Raw genomic sequence first — 24,398 nt, forward strand, 5'->3', positions numbered from 1 at the left:
GGACAGGGGCTGGATCCCTGGACCGTTAGGTTAAAAGCCTAACGCTCTACCGACTGAGCTATTCGGACCCGGTGATGAGGTGGTCTTTTTGTTAATGCATACGTACAGAATCAATTATATGTATTGAAACACGTCTCATCATTCGGGCCTCAACGATTACTTAAAACCGCAACGTTCTACGAACTGAGCCATCCAGGAGTGAGGCCGATAAACTGGCATATCCTCACATTGCATACGCCCAGGATCAATCTTACATAGTGAAAAATTCACATCGCCCGGACAGGGGCTCGAACCCTGGACCGTTAGGTTAAAAGCCTAACGCTCTACCGACTGAGCTATCCGGGCCCGGTAATGACGTGGTCTTTTCGTTAATGCATACGCAGAGAATCAATGATACATAAACAGCAACGACCGGAAAGAGGGCTGGAACCATTAGGTAAAAAGCGCAACGATCTATCAATTAAGCAATCGAGGAACAGGGTCCCGATAAAGTAGTCTTATCCTCATTGCATACGCACAGGTTCATACATAGTAAAAAAATTCACATCGCCCGGATAGAGGCTCGAACCCTGGACCGTTAGGATAAAGGCCTAACGCTCTACCGACTGAGCTATCCGGGGGCGGTAATGACGTGGTCTTTTCTTTAATGCATACGCAGAGAATCAATGATACATAAACAGCAACGACCGGAAAGAGGGCTGGAACCATTAGGTAAAAAGCGCAACGATCTATCAATTAAACAATCGAGGAACAGGGGCCCGGTGATGAGGTGGTCTTTTTGTTAATGCATACGTACAGAATCAATTATATGTATTGAAACACGTCTCATCATTCGGGCCTCAACGATTACTTAAAACCGCAACGTTCTACCAACTGAGCCATCCAGGAATGAGGCCGATAAACTGGCATATCCTCACATTAAATACGCCCAGGATCAATCTTACATAGTGAAAAATTCACATCGCCCGGACAGGGGCTCGAACCCTGGACCGTTAGGTTAAAAGCCTAACGCTCTACCGACTGAGCTATCCGGGCTCGGTAATGACGTGGTCTTTTCGTTAATGCATACGCAGAGAATCAATGATACATAAACAGCAACGACCGGAAAGAGGGCTGGAACCATTAGGTAAAAAGCGCAACGATCTATCAATTAAACAATCGAGGAACAGGGGCCCGGTGATGAGGTGGTCTTTTTGTTAATGCATACGTACAGAATCAATTATATGTATTGAAACACGTCTCATCATTCGGGCCTCAACGATTACTTAAAACCGCAACGTTCTACCAACTGAGCCATCCAGGAATGAGGCCGATAAACTGGCATATCCTCATTGCACACGCACAGGATCAATCATACATAGTAAAAAAATTCACATCGCCCGGAATGGGGCTCGAACCCTGGACCGTTAGGTTAAAAGCCTAACGCTCTACCGACTGAGCTATACGGGCCCGGTAATGACGTGGTCTTTTCGTTAATGCATACGCAGAGAATCAATGATACATAAACAGCAACGACCGGAAAGAGGGCTGGAACCATTAGGTAAAAAGCGCAACGCTCTATCAATTAAGCCATCGAGGAACAGGGGCCGATAAACTGGTCTTATCCTTATTGCATACGCACAGGTTCATACATAGTAAAAAATTCACATCGCCCGGACAGGGGCTCGAACCCTGTACCGCTAGGTTAAAAGCCTAACACTGTACCGACTGAGCTATCCGGGCCCCGTAAAGAACTGGTCTTTTCGTTAATGCATACGCAGAGAATCAATGATATGTATTGAAACACGTTTCATCACTCGGAAAGAGGGCCTAAACGCTTACTTAGAACCGCAACGTTCTACCAACTGAGCCATCCAGGAATGGGGCCGATAAACTGGCATATCCAAATTGCATACGCACAGGATCAATCATACATAGTAAAAAATACACATCGCCCGGACAGGGGCTCGAACCCTGGACCGTTAGGTTAAAAGCCTAACGCTCTACCGACTGAGCTATCCGGGCCCGGTAATGACGTGGTCTTTTCGTTAATGCATACGCAGAGAATCAATGATACATAAACAGCAACGACCGGAAAGAGGGCTGGAACCATTAGGTAAAAAGCGCAACGATCTATCAATTAAGCAATCGAGGAACAGGGGCCCGATAAAGTAGTCTTATCCTCATTGCATACGCACAGGTTCATACATAGTAAAAAATTCACATCGCCCGGACAGGGGCTCGAACCCTGGACCGTTAGGTTAAAGGCCTAACGCTCTACCGACTGAGCTATCCGGGCCCAGTAATGACGTGGTCTTTTCTTTAATGCATACGCAGAGAATCACCAACTGAGCCATCCAGGAATGGGGCCGATAATCTGGCTTATCCTCATTGCATACGCCCAGGATCAATCTTACATAGTGAAAAATTCACATCGCCCGGACTGGGGCTCGAACCCTGGACCGTTAGGTTAAAGGCCTAACGCTGTACCGACTGAGCTATCCGGGCCCGGTACCGACGTGCTCTTTTCGTTAATGCATACGCAGAGAATCAATGATACATAAACAGCAACTTCCGGAAAGAGGGATGGAACCATTAGGTAAAAAGCGCAACGCTCTATCAATTAAGCAATCGAGGAACAGGGGCCCGATAAAGTAGTCTTATCCTCATTGCATACGCACAGGTTCACACATAGTAAAGCATTCACATCGCCCGGACAGGGGCTCGAACCCTGGACCGTTAGGTTAAAAGCCTAACGCTCTACCGACTGAGCTATTCGGACCCGGTGATGAGGTGGTCTTTTTGTTAATGCATACGTACAGAATCAATTATATGTATTGAAACACGTGTCATCATTCGGGCCTCAACGATTACTTAAAACCGCAACGTTCTACCAACTGAGCCATCCAGGAATGAGGCCGATAAACTGGCATATCCTCATTGCACACGCACAGGATCAATCATACATAGTAAAAAAATTCACATCGCCCGGAATGGGGCTCGAACCCTGGACCGTTAGGTTAATAGCCTAACGCTCTACCGACTGAGCTATCCGGGCCCGGTAATGACGTGGTCTTTTCGTTAATGCATACGCAGAGAATCAATGATACATAAACAGCAACGACCGGAAAGAGGGCTGGAACCATTAGGTAAAAAGCGCAACGATCTATCAATTAAGCAATCGAGGAACAGGGGCCCGATAAAGTAGTCTTATCCTCATTGCATACGCACAGGTTCATACATAGTAAAAAATTCACATCGCCCGGACAGGGGCTCGAACGCTGGACCGTTAGGTTAAAGGCCTAACGCTCTACCGACTGAGCTATCCGGGCCCGGTAATGACATGGTCTTTTCGTTAATGCATACGCAGAGAATCAATGATACATAAACAGCAACTTCCGGAAAGAGGGCTGGAACCATTAGGTAAAAAGCGCAACTCTCTATCAATTAAGCCATCGAGGAACAGGGGCCGATAAACTGGTCTTATCCTCATTGCATACGCACAGGTTCATACATAGTAAAAAATTCACATCGCCCGGACAGGGGCTCGAACCCTGTACCGCTAGGTTAAAAGCCTAACACTGTACCGACTGAGCTATCCGGGCCCCGTAATGAACTGGTCTTTTCGTTAATGCATACGCAGAGAATCAATTATATGTATTGAAACACGTTTCATCACTCGGAAAGAGGGCCTAAACGCTTACTTAGAACCGCAACGTTCTACCAACTGAGCCATCCAGGAATGGGGCCGATAAACTGGTATTATCCTCATTGCACACGCACAGGATCAATCATACATATTAAAAAATTCACATCGCCTGACAGGGGCTCGAACCCTGGACCGTTAGGTTAAAAGCTTAACGCTCTACCGTCTGAACTATCCGGGCCCGGTAGAGACGTCTTTTCGTTAATACGTACGCAGAGAATCAATGATATGTATTGAAACACGTCTGATTACTCGGAAAGAGGGCATCAACGATTACTTAAAAACCGCAACGTTCTACCAACTGAGCCATCCATGAATGGGGCCGATAAACTGGCTTATCCTCATTGCATACGCACAGGATCAATCATATATAGTAAAAAACTCACATCGCCCGGACAGGGGCTCGTACCCTGTAACGTTTGCTTAAAAGCCTAACGCTCTACCGACTGAGCTATCCGGGCCCGGTAATTATCTGGTCTTTTCGTTACTGCATACGCTGAGAATCAATGATATGTATTGAAACACGTCTCATCACTCGGAAAGAGGGCCTCAACGAGTACTTAAAAACCGCAACGTCCTACCATCTGAGCCATACAGGAATGGGGCCGATAAACTGGCTTATCCTCATTGCATACGCCCAGGATCAATCTTACATAGTGAAAAATTCACATCGCCCGGACAGCGGCTCGAACCCTGGACCGTTAGGTTAAAAGCCTAACGCTCTACCGACTGAGCTATCCGGGCCCGGTAATGACGCGGTCTTTTCGTTAATGCATACGCAGAGAATCAATGATACATAAACAGCAACGACCGGAAAGAGGGCTGGAACCATTAGGTAAAAAGCGCAACGCTCTACCGACTGCGCCATCCAGAACGGGCGTTAGACTGGTCTTATCGTTATTGTATACGCAGGCGATCAATGATTCATATAATAAAGAAAATTTCATCTCCCGGACAGGGGCTTGAACCCTGGACCGTTAGTTTAAAAGCGCAACGTTCTACCGACTGAGCTACCCGGCAATGGTCTGCATTTCGTGTTATTGTACACGCAGAGGATCAATGATACATATTAAAACAATTCTCATCGCCCGGAAAGAGGGCTTGGACCATTAGGTAAAAAGCGTAACGCTATATTGCCTGAGCCATCCTGAACGGGCGTTAGACTGGTCCTATTGTTATTGCATACGCAGAGGATGCATACATATTGAAAGAACTCTCATCGCTCGGACAGGATTTCGAACCCCTGGATTGTTATGTTGAAAGCCCAACGCTGTATTTTAGCTGTATCAGGGTAACCGTGATGTTAAGTATCTTACGTTGTACCGACTTTGAGCTCGTTAAGCGCTTCTTTGAAATTTTGAGTCGTTTCCGGGGCGAATTAAACGATTTCCCACCTGTGGAAAATGTTTTCGGTAACGAATGTGATTTTGGTACAAATTAATTTCGTTAGACGAAGCATCACTTTATCTAGTACAAGTTTATTGTTCGGTCGAGTCAAAACTCTTAATATTTGGGGAAATGGAGGAGGTTGCATTACGGGCCATAATAATTTCTCATCCCCCCAACGATAATATCTCGATGGATTAATGTAACAATAACAAAATAATAATCAAGATTAAGAAAACTCTCGGTTTATTGCCTTCAGAAATATTCTCAAACTTTAAGCAAAAAAATGTGATATAGACATCTAAAACCATATCCGCCATGAATTTGATGTTAAATTGAATTTCATCGTACACGCGAAATGGAAAACAAAAACTAAATATATAATTCCATCTGGTGGGGGGAAAAAAAATTCCATCAGGTCCTTCTTTGATGAAAGGTTCACCGAGACGCTTCGTTTTGTAAATGTAAATTGTCTGGTGCGTTTTTCTCGGGTTGTGCTTTTTGCCAGAGACTAGTATTTTCGAAGGAGGGGCACGAAATACCGTAAGTTATGATTTTCTCTCGTGGAAGGGTTTGTTCCCGGAATGGAGTTCGAAGGTCACGTTAAGGCGTGGAACAAGGGTTCTGTTTTTCTTATTCTTCTGTATAAAAATTATGTCCCCACATAAAATATTCGAGAAAGACGTTTTAAAAAGGGAACGCCGACCTGAGATAAAAGAACTGACTCAATAAGTTATACAGAGACACAGTAATGGGGGATGGATGACTAAGTACGTACTGGTTCGGAAAAATTCATTGGAAAAAAATGTTTTCTTCCAAGAAACCGTAGGTGAAAATAAGAAAAATACATCAAATGCTAGACAGCATGTTTTCAAGGAGAATGGTGGATAGTATTATCACGATACTTGTTAATTGGAATTATACGTATAAGAAGTATGCGGAATATATAAAGTATCTCACCAAAGAATCGGGATTATTGTATTTTCAGAGCGTGATTTGGAGGGCGGGGGTGGGGGGAGGAGAGGGGAAGAAAACGAATTGAGAGAAATTAATGAATATCTCAAAGATTTACGTTTCACTGGTGATCAGACAAGAACCCGTGAAAGTGAGTGTTTTTTTGCCCTCAATTTTTTTTTCAACGTAGATTATATCCAATGGTCCTCAAACTTATGTCACTCGTGGTTCCCTTGACCAATTCATGGTTCATTTGTGGTTCCCCGAAATAGTTAGGTAGATATTTTAATTTATAAAAGAACCACTTCAAAGCATATAACTAGGAAAATTTATGCAAATCATTATCTTCAGCTCGTAACGACGCCCCTGACAAAGGTTGGCCACGCTATTAAGAGCCGCGGCGCACACTATGAGAAACACTGGTGTAATCTTTAGAAGAGTGCGAGCCACTTCACTGGTTCGAAAACGGGTCGAATTTCGGCGTAGTTTGACAAAATTCGCCCTGGCATCCTGGGACATGAAATAAGACGGCTATTGACGCCTATGCTACGAACGAATGAAGTAAACAGAAGAGTTAGGTTTTGGATGGAGTAATTTAGCTAAAGTAGTGATTCTAAAAAAAGCAACATCCCGTTCTGCCCGAAAGTTATATCCTGTCCACAAGGGTGGGGCTGGCAGGGCTACAGTCCAGGGGTCCTCCAGCCAAGGAATATGATTTTTGTTAAAGTTGCATTCTTATGATGGTTCCTGACAGATTTTAACCATCGAATGCTTACTGACAATTCAAGTGGATGATTTCAAATTAGACTAAAAATTAGCAAATTAGCAATTCAACCAGCATGACAGGACGCTCGGTTATCATGGACGTTCAGTTCAGTACACGAATTAACGTGATTTTAATGTCTGATATTTCTTTGAATTTGTCTTATTTTAAACCAATCTGTATTTCTGAATAGAAAGAGTAATAGTCTATAAACATAAATTTTACGGACATTTATCTGTAGTAATTTATTTGGATATTTAATTGATGATGAGTATTGGGCTTGATCCATATTTGAACATTTTGTTATTGTTTTATTAGTAACTGGATATTGCAGTTATAATCTCCTTTCCATATACGAATTCCGTAATGAATTGTGGACAGGATCCATGCATTGTAAATAGTTATTAAATTTTTTTCGTACAATATTTCGGGGATTTACACATGCTAACATTATAGTATTTTATTCTATTGTTGATAATTTCTTAATATTGTACTTGAAGGTTTCAGTCTTTTCTATTTGAGGACGCAATCGCAGAGCTCATCCATACAATTTAGAGAGTGATATCTTATCTGAAATGAATTGCCAACGTCATTTCTTCGAAGATGCAACTTTATGTATTTTATTTTTGTGACGTTTAACCGGAGTTTATTTTTACAGAGCCAATATCGAATTCGTTTCAAGTCTTCTTCTACATGAATAGTTAGGCTTCTCTGCAAATTAATCTATGTAATGCATTTTCACATCTTGAAATTTAAGAACAAAACATTTTTGACCAAAATTTTCCGTAATTATTTTTTCTCGTAGACGCCTGATTTGGCGTCTCTTCTATAGTGGTGCTTGTGCATGAATCGAACGGATTCAACACCACCTCTACCCGGGCCATAAACATTAAATAAAAGAGCTTAAAGCTTATATTTCTTGTTTACGACCCGGGAAAAGCGATTAGGTTCCTACTTAGCTGGTTGAATCCACCTGCCAATTTAAACTGTAAAAAATCATTACACCGAATCTCATTATCTTGAGATTCCCGAGCTGTGCACGGGTTATTCGCATGCTTAAAGACCCCCCCCCCCCCCCACCCCCACCCCACCGTTTTGAATCGTCATTCCGAGATGAAGTCCGAGAAAAGCAGAAAAAAAACAAAAAACAATGATAGTGTTATGAAATCTGAAAGGTGGTTTGAATTCATTGGATGGACAAAATATTGATTTGGACAAAAAATTGATTGTACAAGAGAAACCATTAGAAAAAAGTGAAGGAAAAAAAAGATTTATTTTATTCATTGGGTCTAGTAGAGCAGTGTTTCTCAAGGTGTACGTCGCCAACCTTTGTCAGAGGCGTCGCGGTGACCTGGAGATATTGATTTATGCGCCCATTTACCTTTTGAAGTGGTTATTTCATATGGGAAAATATCTACCAAACTCTATTCTGGGAGCCGCAGACTAACCATGCATTGAGGAAAGGAGCTGCGGATGACAAAAGTTTGAGGACCACTACAGTAGCTCGATACAAATGCTCGATAATGATTACAAGTACACATCAGTACAATAATTCGAACTATATATTTCGTAAAGGTGAATCGTGATCCAAAGGGCCCAAAAGTTTCTCAGGTCGCGACCACTCATTTTAAAATTCGAAATGTCCTGTGGAGATGTTATCGGAAGACCTCTCTCAACCGGACAATCAAAGAATGTCGATGGACGACCCACCACACCCCGTTCGCATTATTGTTTATCTATAGTTCCTATTCCAAGAAGGTTACTTGAATGTGAGCCAAATACCAGAGCACTCTTCTTCTCACCGGGTGGTTTCGATTGACCATCATCTCATCTCTTCTCTCTGTGTCCATTCAAACTAAATTATTAGACTTCGGCTCTTTTCTTTGTCGAATTCCAAGTAAACACCTACAGGGTTTTTTTCCTACTTCTTAAAAAAATGGGTAGTATGTAGGCCTACCTGTACAGAAACTACAACCTGCTTGAAAAGAAAGAGCCCCCCTTTCGTTCCCTCCCTCGTACAGGATTATCAGCGCAGAACAAATCACCTCGGATGCGGACAACAAATAATGTTGACAGGTTATCCCTTGGAAGTAGATAACACCACACACACACTTTTACCAGTTTGGTGAACCTGCGGGAGGTGTTGAAAATAAAGCTTTTTTTTTATATGTATCAGAATGGAGCTCTTGCTCATTCAGAGGGGATTCCTTGTTTACTTTCTACCCAGATAAAGCATTTTCCTTTATTTGCCTGAGGTATTAGTCGCAACTCCAAATGGATTTAGTCCAGAATATACAGGTTTTCTTCGAGTCCATAAATCCTTGAAATTGTTAGAATAATGAACGGATAAAAATTATCCGTGTTCGAATTCGATACAAAATTGTTCGAGAGGAATCAATTGTGTTAATTGATGGAATGAACTAGATATAGAGCAGCGTTTCTCAACCTAATGGTCACTAACGATGGCATCAAAGCTCTCTTTAACCAGCTTTGAATGGCATGGATCAGAGGTTCTTAACATACGGGTCGCGACCCGAAGGGGCTCTTGAGAAGGGTCGTGAGAGCCCACTTCAATCCAGGATCAATTAAAAAATTCCTAAATTATGGAAAATTCTTCCAGAATTGATGAAAAATAATTTTCAAATTATGAAATACAATTGAAAATGATAGAGATCCCAGAAGTGATGAGACATATCTCAAGAATTAATGAAAAATAACTCGAGACTTGATTAAAAATAAGTCTAAAATTAATGAAAGATAATTGATAAATTAAGGAAAGATTCCAGAATTTATGAAAAGTAATTCTAAAATTAATTACAGACTGAACATTATACCGAGAAATAATTTTTAAATTTATGAAAATTCAGAATTTATATGAAAGGAATAATTTGAGAATTATTGAAGGCTTCCAATAACCTGGGGTTCACTGTTTAAGCTCAGGCCCTGTAGTCATACCACCTGGGTAACATGGACTTTGTTTTAATAATTTCGGAAACTAAACACTGTTATCATCGAGAAGAATGTAGGAAATCGTGATCTTAAATACGGGATGCATCACTAAATTTGGCCAAAAATAGGAATTTATTACTTTAAATGCAATTTGCTAATTGGGGGCAGTTCAAGTATTACGTAAGCAAATTTTTAGCCATTTTTGACCCCCCCCCCCTTGTCAGCAAAATTTCGTCATCAGCTCTGCCCCTCTGAATCCTAACTCATATTTTTATAAAGGGTGGTTGCTGACGTAAGCATTATCCAAACCCCCCCTCAACATCGATGATGACGTATTACTTGAACGACCCCTTACTGCTAAAATCGCTGAAGGGTTTGGGAAATAAAGGACTGCTACACAAATCGCAGTTAACTGAACAGTAAACTGAACAGTATTTCATGAAAAAAAAACAAATTCTAATGATCCGATGACCATATTCCATTGGGAAAAATACGGTAAACTGGGATCTTTTTTAAATAATAGTCCGTAAAATACGGGGCAGCACTATTTATCATCAAAAATCATTGCCGAAAAAATAGGCACAATCACCGATTGTAATTAAAATTGCGGAAAAAAAAAACCTGACAAATATGTCAGATAAAAATGCATAATGTTCATCATAATTATCATTATATAATTTATATTATGAAAACGCTGTGTGTGTGTGTTGCGACTGTTTAGTAATTATTACAAATTCAGTAAACGTATCGATGAAACAACGGGACGTTTCATGAAAAATCAGAACAACGAAAATTATAGGAATGTCCCGTAATACGGGACTCGAGTGATCTGTGGCAAATTCTCAATAGTTGCAACAAAACGAGGAAATCGGCATAGTTAAGTAACACCATTCACTACATTATTCTAATTATTAAGAATTTTTGATTTTCTTGTGAAAGTATTGTTATCTCATATTAATGAATTGGATGATGCGAATTTTTTTGCTGTCCTCTTGAACTTAGAATTATCCATTCGACTGTATTATGAGAGAATTCACGGATTATACACATTTTACTCAAAACGTCCATACAGTCAGTCATGGGCACATGAAAATGAAACGAGAGGAAAAAGGAAATGTGACCATGAATCACGATCGTAAAAATCACCTTTTTGTTGCTAATTTTTCACAGGAAACCGGTGCGGATTCGGTTCTGGTTCCGTTCAATTGTAGAAACTTCCACCGAAAGCGAAACCGATTTCTCGTTTTTCCTGGTTGTGGTGGTCAATTTGTGGCAACATGAATGTATCGCCCTTATTAGTCAGTCTTCGGTTAATTGATCCGTCGAAAACGAAAACTTTAATTTATATACGGTTGCTGAAAGCATCAATCTAACTTCCATTTGTATTTTCATAACGCACGGTGATCCTCAATTCAGGGTAAAAACCTTAAGGGGATGATGATCATACGCAGCACACACACACCAAAACAAACGTACAGTCGAATTCACTTATGACTAGGCCTCGGATTTTCCCTCCATAACATATTTTTTTACGAAAATTCATATTTTGGGCATTTTCGAGCGATAGATTTTTTTTAATCACCGAAACTTTTAATCTGTAGGCATTTTGTTCAGAGATATAGTTGTGAGCTGATATATATATATATATATATATATATATATATATATATACAGTCGAATACCGTTTTAACGAATACCGTTATAGCGAAAATCTCGTTTTAACGGTATCATCCCAGATGAGTTTACATAGGAACAATGCAAAAACTTACAATTTCTTTATAACGAAATTTTGTTATCACGGATTGATTTCTCGGGCCTCTTGGAGTTCGTTATAACGGGATTCGACTGTATTTCTGATCTTTTTCCCTCCAAAAACAATATTATTAAAATTATTTCAAGTGTTTCAAGGTTTACTCTATGGATACAACAGTTTCCCTACATTCATACATACGTTGGGAGGATTTTCCGGTATGCCAAGTAGTTATTTTTTTTTTAGATTTTCGGTCTCCTTGGCATGAAGCTTTTAAGCACTTAGGGACACCGGATCGCCCCACGCGTTAAAGATGACCTCTGGCTACCAGAGCCTGGAAACGAACCTACAGTTGCAATCTTTTTTCTTGAGGAAAGCCTTTGAGCCCAATTTTACCGAAAATCGAGTTTATGCGTATTTAAAAGTCGTGAATAATTTAGGGAGGCCCCCATTGAGACAACATCACCTGTATTTGTAGGACTTCTTTTTGGGGAAACGGGATGCCCTTCTCAAAGATGTTTCAAGAAAATCTTGGCCTAGATTAGATTACCAAAGATTATTCTCACGATAGTATAATTCGATCGTATATTATCGAGAAACTCGCACCCTAAAAATTAATAAGAACAGCCCCGTGGGGGAAAAAAAGACAAGAAGAAATGGCCACCGCCATAATGCAATAATAACTATGGACATCTGCCGAAAAACAATTGTTAAAAGGGACCTGTTCGTTTTTTTGAAGATCGTGTAAGATATACTGTATACAATATAAGTAAGCTGCAGCACACATCCAGGTGGCTCTATCTATACGTCCACTGTATGAGCTGTATTTCATTTATTATTGTTTTTGCGCTTGTTAAAGGCCCTTCGGTCCTGTCTCTTTTATCCATCATTATTATTATATTTCTTGGATGCCCGGCGACGGCCTCTCGATTAACCTCGTCCCAGGACCAGGGATATGTTGTACTTTCTTTTGTTTCCATTTACCTTTTTTTTTTGTAATATTATTTAGGAAACAAGAAGCCAGGGATTAACCACCTGCCGACCTCCATGAATCTTCTCTACCAGAAGGAGAAAGAAAGGTGCAAGGAATCGAAACCTCTGTCATTAGGAGGGAACGACCACAAATTATATGCGAAATCTGTATTTACAGTATAACAAGGGTGACCAGCCTTTAGGAGAGTGCGGGCCACTTCCAGGGCCGAACTTTGGGCAGGTGCGAAGGGTGCAGCCGCACCGGGACGCTGCATTTTAGGGAGCCGCAACACACATTCAAAATATTTTGATGACATTGAGGTTTTTCTCAATGTAATCAAAAATCATCGAGGAAAAATACTTTGATTACATTTGAAGTACATTTTGACTTCTTAATAAAGCAATAGCTAAAAATTCCGTGCAAGACCGGAGAATCTCGAGGTCTAAGATTTTGACAACTCCCCTGCCAAACCCAGGGCCAGTATCTCATAAGTTCGGGCCCTGGGCAATATTATTTTTTGGGCCCCTTATACATAGTGTTCTTTAAGGCAGAGGCTTGGGAGAGGAACCCTTGTCTATAATGCAAAAAAGCAGCCAATTTCATGCTCTGAAAATTTGTGGGCCAAAATACCTCTAGCGAGAAACAGGCCATGCTCAAGTGAAGAGTGCACGTGGGTTTGGTGCCTCAGGCGCTGGTCAAGAAAGAGCACCGAATTCTCACTCTAACGACGTACTGTATCTAACACTACACTCGGGGTAGCAAAATGCATGCTTGTCCACAGTTGAAAGAGTATTTAGTTGAAGCTCGGGCAGATAAACTGTCATCTAGCCATGACAGCCCTTTCATTGTGGCGCTGTAGACAAATATTGCAGATATGGTATCCACATTCTGCAGCAGGGTTCCTAGCATAGGCACTACTACTACTAAACCAAACATGTACCTCGTCCATATTCCTCTGCGGAACCTCTAACGAACTGGTACATGTTGGAATGTGCGTGTACGTGTAGTGAAACTTGACGTGAAATTTGTTTCTGTGTAATGCTTGTTATGTGTACCATGTGCCACCAGTTTTTTTTTTAACTATGAGTGAAGTGTAATGATTGAATAATTGTATCGTTGTAGGCCTGTTGTTCTCTGTGGCGTGACTTTTCAATGGAGAGATCGGCTCGCATTTGCGCCTCGAAGTTGGGAACCACAGGAAACCAACTTCAGCCGACCACTACTGCAGCGATGGTGGGGTTCGAACCCGGATCCTCGCGATGCGAGTCCGTCACTATGACCATACGACCACCACAGCGGCCTTAGCGTAGGCACCGGAATCCGGGGGCTGAGGTTATTTCAAACCCCTCAAGGATCGGGAAAAATAATTTTGGAGGGCTTTCGCAAAGCTGTTTTCACGTCGGGCCGCAAACTACTTAAGCCCGTCCCTGGCCACTCTTCTCCCATTCTAATAATTTTCTTTACCATTCATTCGTCAAATTTACCGACCCGCGGAACTTTCCGCCTTGGGACATATCCCTCTGGGCCCCCCCCCCCCCCAATAAATACGCATCTGGTAACCTTCGTAACATAATTGAATACATCGCCTCCTATGTAATGGTGCCTATTTTAACCGAAATCAAAGACATCGTTTCCATAAAAGCCATCGAAAATGACCATCGAATTTACAGTCATCATAGAAAAGTGAAATAGAAAAAAAAAAGGACCTCGAATTTAGGTTCCGCAACTAGCCGAAGGACCCCCCCCCCCCCCTTCTTATTGATGATAACATCCGTATCTGCAGTAGCGTTACAGGTGGATGCAAGAGGTCGTCATCAACACAGAGGCCAACACACATCAAGGCAAGGAAAGATGGGGGGCCCCGACCCCCTGTTCGCTCCAATAAAGCGAGTGGCACGCTCCAGTCGCGAGGCTCGGGGCCCCACCTTCTTATTATTACATACACACAACGCTTCTTGCCTTTTTTTTTCATTATTTCCTCTTATGTTTCACCTGTATGTTAATTCGGAAACATCTGCCGCTTGGTTGAATGGGAACCGGACTGACCCCCCGTCCCGTATATTTCCGCACTTTTTTAGTAGTAGTAGTAGTATAACTTGGGGCCCCCCCTTCCCCCGGGTTTATAGTAATGGTCTTATACACATTAGAGTTGCAGAGAAAATGACAGCTATTATTTTAGATGGTTGTCAAGGGAGGATAAGAACAGAAATCCACTTTTTTGGCGAGTTTTTTTTTTTTTTCAAAAATTGCTGATCACTAGAGCTAGGATTTCCATGGGTGTATATAACAGTCGATCCCGCTTATAACGTTCCCACTTACAACGTTTCCCCGTTTAGTACGACTTATTTTCGAGGTCTCTAACAAATTCTCATTGAGATTTGCCATTTAAAGCGTTTTCCCGCTTACAACGTTTTTTCGTGGCGATTTTTTTTTTTGAAAAACGTTATAAGCAGGGTCCACTGTAGTTTTACGATTTAGCATATTTTGCTAATTTTACGTGGTAGAACATTCTTCTATGATTTTCTGCATTTTAAGGCATTTTCTCTGATGAATTTTTTTACATTCATGCTCAAAAGTTAAGTAACAAACTGGTTCGAAGGCTTTTTAACAGCTGGCTGGTGCGAAAATGAATTAAGAAAATGCAACTTCCCTTGCGGAGAATCGAACCCACGTCCTTGCGCACTTACTGGGTGAGCGCCCTAGGCCACCAGTGTGGGAATAAAGAGAGGGAATAAAAGAAAATTAATTAAAATCTTCTTCGATGACGTCACGAGCTTCGCGCGGTGGCCTTCTGCTATGGGTGGTGCAGGCCGTGGGTTTCCCAAGGTTGAGAACCACTTCCCCTAAACCAGTGTTTCTTAACCTTTTTTTGCTCATGGCCCCCTATGGATCACATTTTTTCTCGTGGCCCCCCCCTGTCCTATCCAGGGCCCCCCCCCCACCCTCGCCCAAGATTGAGATACTTTATATATTTTTATTATGAATGAATTTTTAATAAATCGGATCAATCTCTGGAATCCTGGCTAAGCAGGGTCTCAAATGGCAGATTATCATCCCTCCCAGAAGTCAAATTATATGTTAAAAAACGGTCTGTGTAAAATACAGGACGATCCAACGAACATACACGATAAATCGACCCTCCCAACACATCAACCGTTGCTCTGGCGGCCCTCCATACTTAGCTGGAAGTAACAGCCTACATATGAAAATCATAGTATCAGATTCCATATAGTGCAGTCCCCATCCCTCCATTATAGACATGAAGACCCGGGTCATGCCCCACATAGACCCGAGGGTTAAGATGCTCCTGGTTGTATGGACGGATCTGATGAATTCTGAAAGTAGTAATATTTTTCAACCACGTTCACTTTAAAGCTTTTTTCTCTTCACAGTTCTCTGACTCCCTTCACCACCTGTCGTGGATCACCTTTCTTCTGATTTTCTACGGTATATGTACACGAAAGCATTCTCAAACCCTAAAAGTTTAATTTGTAAATGTATTAAATCATTTTACTATAACCCCTTTCTGCCACCTATCAAATAAAAAACACAACTGTTATGATTGGAATTGGTGATCGGTTTTTGATTAATGTACTGCATACAAGAAAACAATGCAGTATGATAGCAATAAAAATATTTAAACAATAATATAAATGAAATTATTGAATTTGCTGCAAAATTTTAACAGTTGATGTTTTTCTGCAGTAAAATAATATCAATATCACTCACAATATTTATTTTCGTAGATAACTTTATCATAAGACACAGCTCGTTATTCATAAGATCTACTAACTACACAAACATTACACCTAATTCTGATAAAACACATGACAGAAACATGGAATCTCAAATTTCAGAACTAAGGAAAAAACAAGAATTTTTGCATAATACTGTTAGGAAAGGGCAACATCCCTTAGGACGAGGTAATTTGATTAAATCAATTGATGATATTTACCGAGAATTGCATCCAAAATTGTATAAAAATGTGATGAACCAGCTTATTATATACACAGAAGAGCTGGACATGCGTGACATCGACACGGTCAATGATAATAGCTATCATACCTCAAATGAGGAAGTGGACTTTTCTAATCAAAATGCTATCTCACTGGCTAAAAAAACACATGGTGTTTTTCCAACTCTGATAACCTGTCTAAAAATTGCACGGACACCGAAAATTTAATCAACAATTTTGGAAAATTGTTGGAAGGGGCTAACATTGACAAAAACAAGATTCAACAAATACTCTCAGTTTTGATTACTATTCTAATATCGCCTAACAATAGCTCAAACAATTGATGCTCCTCCCAGGCCACTCATTGTAATGGCCTGGAATGCTAATAGCCTTAGAGGCTCTAAACACTTATTCACTCAAATGCTTTTTGATTATCAAGTAGATATTGCACTGCACTTATCAATGAAACTTGGTTCTTTCCCAGCACGGTTTTCAACATAGGTGGTTATCAATGCGTCCAACGGGATCGACTACATAACCGCAGGGGGCGGGGGGGGGGGAAGGAGTCTGTATATTTATTAAAAATTGTATTCCCTATCAACAAATTATTCTTACTGATTCTACTGATATTGAAGCTGTGGCGGTCTCTATTCATATAAATAGAGTATCAATGGACTTTTGTGCAATTTATAAACCGCCTAACAACAGCTTGGACTTAAATTTGTTAAAAGAAATATTCAACACCAGCTCACCTGTTCTAGTAGCAGGTGACTGGAACTGCAAGTTCTCTGTTTTTCTCGAAGTCAACAAATAGAAATGGTAAAATTCTTAGGAAATTCTGTATTGACAATTTTCTTCAAGTAATCTCTTCCCCTCAGCCAAATCATTTCCCTGGCCAAAACAGAGGAACGCCTGATGTCATTGATTTTGGTCTAGCAAAAAATTTCTTGTACGATATACAAATGTATACTAAGGCAATTTTATATTCTCCTAACAATCCCCTGTTCTTCAACATTGACTTTTTAATACCCAGAAAAAGACTTTTGGTAAATCACATTGACTGGAATGTTTATAATGACAGACTTTCTTCAACAGCACTAAACACTGTTGATAACCCAAACAGTGATGACATTGACCAAGCTGTTGATAATTTGACCCATCTTATTAATGACTCAATTAAAGCCTCTTCTACTCAAAAAATCAAATCTGAGAATCAATTTGGCTTGCCTAAAGAAATTTTGGATAAAATTAGGCATAAAAACAAAGTTAGGAAAAGTGACAGAGGTACAGAGGTGCCTTAGACAGAATAATTTTAAACAGACTCCAAAAGGAGATCAAAAAAGAAGTTGCATCTCACATCAATGACCGTTTTTCTGACTTTGTGGGTAATGCTACAGCAGAAAACGGCAATTTATGGAAAGCTTGGCGGATATGTAAGCCCAAAACTACACGAATTAATAAAATTAAAAAGACAGACAACACAATTGTTTACACAGATCAGGAAATTGCTGAAGCATTCGCAACTACTTATGAAGGGCAATTTTCACCCAATAGGAATCAGCCTAACAATACTAAATTACGGCTTCGTAGAAAAGTCGCACAATTTATTCACTTTCACACAAATAATTCTATATGTCACATGGATCTAACAACTAATGATGAAATCAGCTCAACCATCAACTCATTGGATGTCAAAAAAGCACCAGGTGCTGATGAAATTAGCAATAAGGCCTTGAAGTGCCTGCCAGAAAATATCATTACTCACATAACAGAAATTTTCAACAGCGCTTTAACATTAAATTATTTTCCGAAACCTTGGAAACATTCTGTTATAAAAACAATTCACAAAACTAGGACTGACCCACTTATGGCACAAAACTTCAGACCAATAAGTTTACTGAGTAAAATCTGGAGTAAAATCTTTGAAAAGATTGTTGCAAATAGACTTACACAATTCATCAATGAAAATAATTTAATTAGACCCGAACAACACGGGTTTCGACCTGAGCACTCTTGTGTAACACAGCTGGTTAGAGTCTCAGAGTTCATAAATGAAGCTTTTAACAATTTTGATTTTGTGGCTGCATCATTCTTAGACATAGCAAAAGCATTTGACCGTTGTGATTATGCTACATTGCTTTCCAAACTCATTGACTTTAATATGCCTCCGCATATGGTCATATTCTTCTATTACTATCTTTTAGGTCTAACTTTTCAAGTAAAAATTCAAAATACACTTTCTTCAAGAAAACAAATTCATGCCTCTGTGCCTCAGGGCATTGTGTTGGGGCCGCAACTGTTCCTGCTATACATTAATGACATACCTTGTCCCCAAAATGGCATAATATCTTTATTTGCAGACGACTGTGCAGTTTTGTGCAGTAGCAGGGATGCAAATCAGGCTTCAATAATTTACAAGAAACCATGGATGAAATAGAATATTGGTGTGATCAATCTGCCATCCAACTGAATCGTGACAAATGCAAATTTTTATGGTTCACTAGACGTCGTAAAATACCGGACAGACGACTTCAAATTGGTACACAATCTTTAAGCCCTGTTAGACAAATAAAATACTTGGGTTGCATCCTCAACAAAAATCTATCTTTCTCTTCACAGATTGATCGTGTAATAAACAAATCTAATAGAATTATGGGTATGCTCAATCGCATCACATTTCTACAGGCAAAACTTTCATTAAAGAACAAAATTATTCTTTTTAAATCCATAATAAGACCTACTCTACTCTATGCTTCGCCAGCTTGGGCGCATGCTTGTAAAACGAATATAAAAAACTACAGACTATGCAGAACAAAATACTCAGAAGATTTGTTGGAACCCCTTGGTTTGTTCGTGGAATAAACATCAGACAAGACTTGGACATACCTCACATATTCACATACATTAAGAAATTAAACAATGATCAATTCGAGCGAATGTTTAATTCCCAATTCGAACATCTGAGGGAAGTTGTTGACTATGATGCTGACTCTTAAGGAAATATAGGAGGCCCAAACAAATTGGATGCCTTACATGGGAGAGTTTGTAAAGATGTTTTCTTCTACAAATCTCATTGTACACATACTATTTTAATACATAAATTCTGTCATTAAATTTTACATACTCATATTACTTGCATACTATGTATCTATCCACTTTTGACATTTATTCGCATCTATTCGATCTGTATCTTCTCATTATTGAATTTTGTATATACACATGTATTTCCCAATTGAACTTGCATATTGAACTTGACCTGCATATGATGTACATTTGAAAAAGGTGTAAAAAAAAAAGAGCGAGAAGACTCTTTTTGAACTTTGGATTGTTTTGCTTACATAAAATTTGTCAATAGTAAATCCCCATTAATTTCTGATGCACTGAGTTGAAACATAATTTTATTACCTGTATTGCATTTTTGATGTTATTGCTGGGGTTTTTTGCATCACGACTCCCATGTGATGTTTTTTCCCCCATTCCACTTCGAATAGATGTTGTTAGCTGCAGATTGTGTGACCTGCTTCTGTGAACTGTGATGACATTTGCCTGCTTATAGCCAGATCATGACTTTTAACCAATTTGACCAGTTCTTTTTACATACACTACACATTCATGCAAACACATATCTATCTACAAACATGTACATATTTTCTTCTTCACCGGCCTTCTTGGCCAGTTTTTATGCCGGCAGTTGGCCCTCGCGGGCTGGGAATCGGCTCAAGGTTCAATTCTGGTCTGGTCTGGTCTGGTCTTTGATTTCCTCAACACTATCAAGAATCTCCCCGAAAATATGGTTCGCCAGCTGGTCAACATATTCAATGAATTACTCCGTACAAACCAATTTCCGGCAGAATGAAAACTCGCTAAAATTAAGGTCATCCCCAAAGCCTGGCATGACCTACACTATCCACAGAATTGGCACCCAATATCACTTCTTAGTTCATTAGGGAAACTTTTTGAGAGAGTGATAGCCATCAGACTACACAAATTTGTAGACGACAATAACATTATCGGTCCAGAGCAGCACGGTTTCCTCAGCAAGCACTCGACCACCACTCAATTATTGCGGTTCGTAGAACGAATTCAAGAAGCCAAAATTTATAAAGACACTGCAGCAGTAGCCTTTTTCGATTTAAAGAAATCTTTTGATAAAGTTTGGCACAATGGGCTGCTGTTTAAGATGATTCGCATGGGAATGCCGTATAACATCATCAAATTTGTGAGCAATTATCTCGACTCGCGCTCCTTCCGAGTACAGATAAATGACTCAATATCTAATTCTAGATAGATTCGTTCATCAATAGCTCAGGGAAGTGTGTTAGATCCCATCCTACACAATTTTCATATGAATGACTTCCCAGTTGCCCCTAAGGTTTTCACCGCTCTTTATGCCGACGATAGTGCCTTTTGTTGCACAGATAAGGACCCTGGCAAGGCCCTTTCAAACTTTCAAGAAATGGTAAGATTGGTCGAGCGCTGGTGTGTGCGAACCCGTGTTGAACTGAATGCAGATAAAACCAAATTTATGTGATTCACTAACAAGTCCTCATTACCACAACAAGCACACATAGAGGTACAAGGAGTTATAATCAACCCAGTCATTCACAATAAATATTTGGGGGTGATAATGGACAAGAGATTCAGTTTCTCCCGGCAGTGTGTTGATGCCATCCGTTGGGCGACCGTGGCCTCGGCCATGCTCAACAGACTAAGCCACAGGCACTCAAGTCTTTCAATTCGAAATAAAATTATTCTGTATAAGATGGCAATTAGACCGATTCTTCTGTATGCTGCGCCTGTCTGGTTGTTCTCGAAGAAAATGAATATCATCGCTCTGGAGAGATTTCAGAACGAGACTCTGAGGAGATACACCGGACTACCTTGGTACGTTTGGTACGTTAGAAACGTTAATATCAGACGTAATTCCGGAGTAGCTGATATAACGTCATATGCAAAGAAACTAGCAAAGAACTTATTTGATAAATTGAATGATTCTGAATTTTCACACCTTGCGGAGATTTCATCATACGACAGTAGACACAAAGCACGATTAAAAAGACCAAAAAAATTTTCTACACATGCCTCGACCTGTGTTGCCAGGTCTATGAACATTTGAAAACTACGAAATGAAAGAAAAAAAAAAACCCCTTGAGTCTCTCAGGTGAACCTACGTCTTCACCCACCTTATTAGAATCTAACTATCATTGCAAAGCGCACTACTGCATAGGAATTGGCGGAGTCATGATGAAGGGGGTTTGATGGATTATAACTATCCATTGGAACCCCGTTCTACCAATTACGGTTTTCGGTTTCTTTGGCTTCCTGTCGTAATAAAACAGCGCAAGGACCGAAATCGGTTTGATTACAATGACAAGAAAGCCCCATCATGCGAGTTTTAACGATGCCATTCTACTACACACAAACATCAACTGTTAAAATTGATATAGTTCAATTTACACTATTGCTCAAAAAACATTTGTTTTAATATCATCATATCATATTTGTTTTTTCATTCAGCACATTAATCAAAAACCGGTCGCCAGTCCCAATCATAATAGTTGTGTTTTTCAGGCCACAAAGGATCCATGGCGAGTTCCGTGTCAAGCCGGGAGCTCGTGTTTGTTACAGGGTGGCTCGAAACAAAATTTTCATCTGTACTGTATAACAAGACAAGTTTCGGTGCATAAGCCGCACCAATAAAATGAAAACTGGTCGGTGTGTACCCAACTAGATGAAATGCATAAAAGTTAGTTTTTGCACGAATCATTCTATCTAATTACATTTATAGTTTAAACTTTGCAGACACAATTTTTCTGCAATTATCTTTCCCTTTAGCCCTGATTTTTCATCCCTTCAACAGCGGCCGCATGGGACGCCCTAGAGCCTACCGCTGCTCGTTTGATCCTGTTTCATATGTTTGGATTTTCATTAATACGTATGCGTATACCATATTTTTTATCCATTTATTCAGCTCAAGAAGAGAAAACCTCCTTCCCCCTCCAAAAAAAAAAGTTTGGGCCATTTACCCTGAACTCATTAAGACGAGCCTAATCTCATTATTCGGAACTTGGATCTTCACTTTTCAGGTACATCGACTATTTTTTTTTTTTAATAAACCAATCACAGAAACACAGACATATATACAAATACAAACATACACATAGGTACAAACATAAAAACACATGACTACAAACACTTTGTGACCCCAAGGGACTTAAAAGTCCTTCCAGCAGGTTTAAAGGCGGTTATAATCACATATGTTTCAGACAACAGCTTTTATAAAGATTAGACATGTTATATTGTATTTTTATTTATATATTTACGATTACGGTATACGTTAAGATGTTAGATTTCTCATTTTGAGAGTCATAATCACGGTTATATTATTAAATTACGTATTATAAATATCAGTTAGTGCAGTACATGTAACACCATACATATATATATACATATATCTATCTATACTTATATGCACAATAGCAACCATATACATCTGTTCATCATTTTACAATTTCTTTCTCTCTTCGTACACAGTGCACAAAACTATTTTTATATCTGATTATAGCGTATTTGTTAAAATGATTTCATAATCATTATTTTTAACAAAGTCAAATACTATATGATTTATGTTTTTTCTATTGCTAATTTGATTTTCAGTATAAAATAAGTTTAAAACTTTAGGGGCTATGTAGGAAAAGCTCTTTTTATACAGTGTTTTATTAGGCTTCGGTACCTGATATACTCTATTGTATCTACCTGTGGATCTATTTCGATTTTTTGTTAAATATTTTTCATTTACTTGTGAAAACTTTATCATTCTATTTATTGCATTCATTGGAATAGGAACGAAAAAAAAAAAGGTAGCCAAAGGAGCCGTGAGGTGCCAAGTATAGGGAATGACCCGTTAAGTGTTCGAGAGGCCATTTTCGAACCCATATGTAGCCTCCACGACAAGAGAATTTCGTGTGACAGCTTCCACGAAACGGCTGTCAGAAGATGAAGTTAATTACATTTCTACAGTTTCTGTGCTCATAATTTTCTATCCTCGGGAGACCATCTGCGATTTCATTCGAACTCTTTCACAGATTACCAAAAGGAGATTCAAAGATGTCGCTTGTAGTACATTTCCAAACAGCACACCTGTTGGGAATCTAAGACACTGGAAAAAATAAAAAAAAGGATTTATATAAGCCTTTATCTGCACAGTGAAATCTAGAAGACATCAATTTTAAACGTCATTCAGTTCAGTATCCTCTAGAAGACATGTTGGAAGATTATGATGATCTTAAAGATTTCAGCTGCGGCCAAAAGATGGTATTTTAGTTTCGGGGTCACTCACTATGAGGGGCCCATTTTCGGGTCCAAAGGGGATTTTTGAGAAACCTTCCTATATATAAGGTAGTCACCTGGATGTGTGTATCACGCACACAGGGGATGAGCAGCAGCTGCATTTCTTACAAGTCTGAACATAAAGGGTTGTATATATGTACTGCATAAATGTCGAAACATGTAACATACAAACTTGTGTATTTCGTGCAGGAATCACCAGGACAGAAACGGAAGTCGTTGGGAATCCTCGAAGACGTTGATTATATAATCGTTGAGAGATCAGATACATCTGCTCTTGGAAATAGTTATGTTCATTTAACGTGTAATTAATGGCGTTTCCTCATTTACGCGAAACACGCAAAAGTTTTTTAGGCGTTGATCGACCTCAGGATAAATGCAAATGTATATTGAGCAATCCACTTAATAGTCACATGCATATCTTAATGCCAGATAAGCGTCCGAATTGAATGTCTGCGATGGCCTAGAAATCACGGAATGCAGCGGATAGGCCTACTAGGAATCGACTCTGGGAATGCATTCAATGTTCCATAAATTTTATGCAAGATGAATACTAATACGTATTGCCAAATTAAATTTTATACGCATGAATACCAGACTTACTCACCCGCCACCTGTGAGCAAATACGTGACGTC

At 39.8% G+C, this 24,398-nt stretch overlaps 11 non-coding genes across 11 annotated transcripts; all 11 read right to left on the bottom strand.

Moving 5' to 3' along the window:
• Nucleotides 1-272: 272 nt before the first annotated feature.
• Nucleotides 273-345, bottom strand: TRNAK-UUU (transfer RNA lysine (anticodon UUU)). Its single transcript has one exon. It is a non-coding gene; the product is annotated as a tRNA-Lys (tRNA).
• Nucleotides 346-962: 617 nt separating this feature from the next.
• TRNAK-UUU (transfer RNA lysine (anticodon UUU)) lies at nucleotides 963-1,035 on the bottom strand. Its single transcript has one exon. It is a non-coding gene; the product is annotated as a tRNA-Lys (tRNA).
• A 614-nt stretch (nucleotides 1,036-1,649) lies between these two features.
• TRNAK-UUU (transfer RNA lysine (anticodon UUU)) lies at nucleotides 1,650-1,722 on the bottom strand. The gene has a single exon. It is a non-coding gene; the product is annotated as a tRNA-Lys (tRNA).
• A 209-nt stretch (nucleotides 1,723-1,931) lies between these two features.
• On the bottom strand, nucleotides 1,932-2,004 carry TRNAK-UUU (transfer RNA lysine (anticodon UUU)). Its single transcript has one exon. It is a non-coding gene; the product is annotated as a tRNA-Lys (tRNA).
• A 201-nt stretch (nucleotides 2,005-2,205) lies between these two features.
• TRNAK-UUU (transfer RNA lysine (anticodon UUU)) lies at nucleotides 2,206-2,278 on the bottom strand. Its single transcript has one exon. It is a non-coding gene; the product is annotated as a tRNA-Lys (tRNA).
• A 136-nt stretch (nucleotides 2,279-2,414) lies between these two features.
• Nucleotides 2,415-2,487, bottom strand: TRNAK-UUU (transfer RNA lysine (anticodon UUU)). Its single transcript has one exon. It is a non-coding gene; the product is annotated as a tRNA-Lys (tRNA).
• A 201-nt stretch (nucleotides 2,488-2,688) lies between these two features.
• TRNAK-UUU (transfer RNA lysine (anticodon UUU)) lies at nucleotides 2,689-2,761 on the bottom strand. Its single transcript has one exon. It is a non-coding gene; the product is annotated as a tRNA-Lys (tRNA).
• A 203-nt stretch (nucleotides 2,762-2,964) lies between these two features.
• On the bottom strand, nucleotides 2,965-3,037 carry TRNAN-AUU (transfer RNA asparagine (anticodon AUU)). The gene has a single exon. It is a non-coding gene; the product is annotated as a tRNA-Asn (tRNA).
• Nucleotides 3,038-3,238: 201 nt separating this feature from the next.
• TRNAK-UUU (transfer RNA lysine (anticodon UUU)) lies at nucleotides 3,239-3,311 on the bottom strand. Its single transcript has one exon. It is a non-coding gene; the product is annotated as a tRNA-Lys (tRNA).
• A 200-nt stretch (nucleotides 3,312-3,511) lies between these two features.
• TRNAK-UUU (transfer RNA lysine (anticodon UUU)) lies at nucleotides 3,512-3,584 on the bottom strand. Its single transcript has one exon. It is a non-coding gene; the product is annotated as a tRNA-Lys (tRNA).
• Nucleotides 3,585-4,356: 772 nt separating this feature from the next.
• TRNAK-UUU (transfer RNA lysine (anticodon UUU)) lies at nucleotides 4,357-4,429 on the bottom strand. Its single transcript has one exon. It is a non-coding gene; the product is annotated as a tRNA-Lys (tRNA).
• Nucleotides 4,430-24,398: the final 19,969 nt, after the last annotated feature.

This window comes from Pholcus phalangioides, unplaced genomic scaffold, assembly GCF_987345545.1.
Source record: "Pholcus phalangioides strain wild (caught in Gottingen) unplaced genomic scaffold, Ppha-v1.0 ptg000015l_1, whole genome shotgun sequence".
Lineage (NCBI taxonomy): Eukaryota > Metazoa > Arthropoda > Arachnida > Araneae > Pholcidae > Pholcus > Pholcus phalangioides.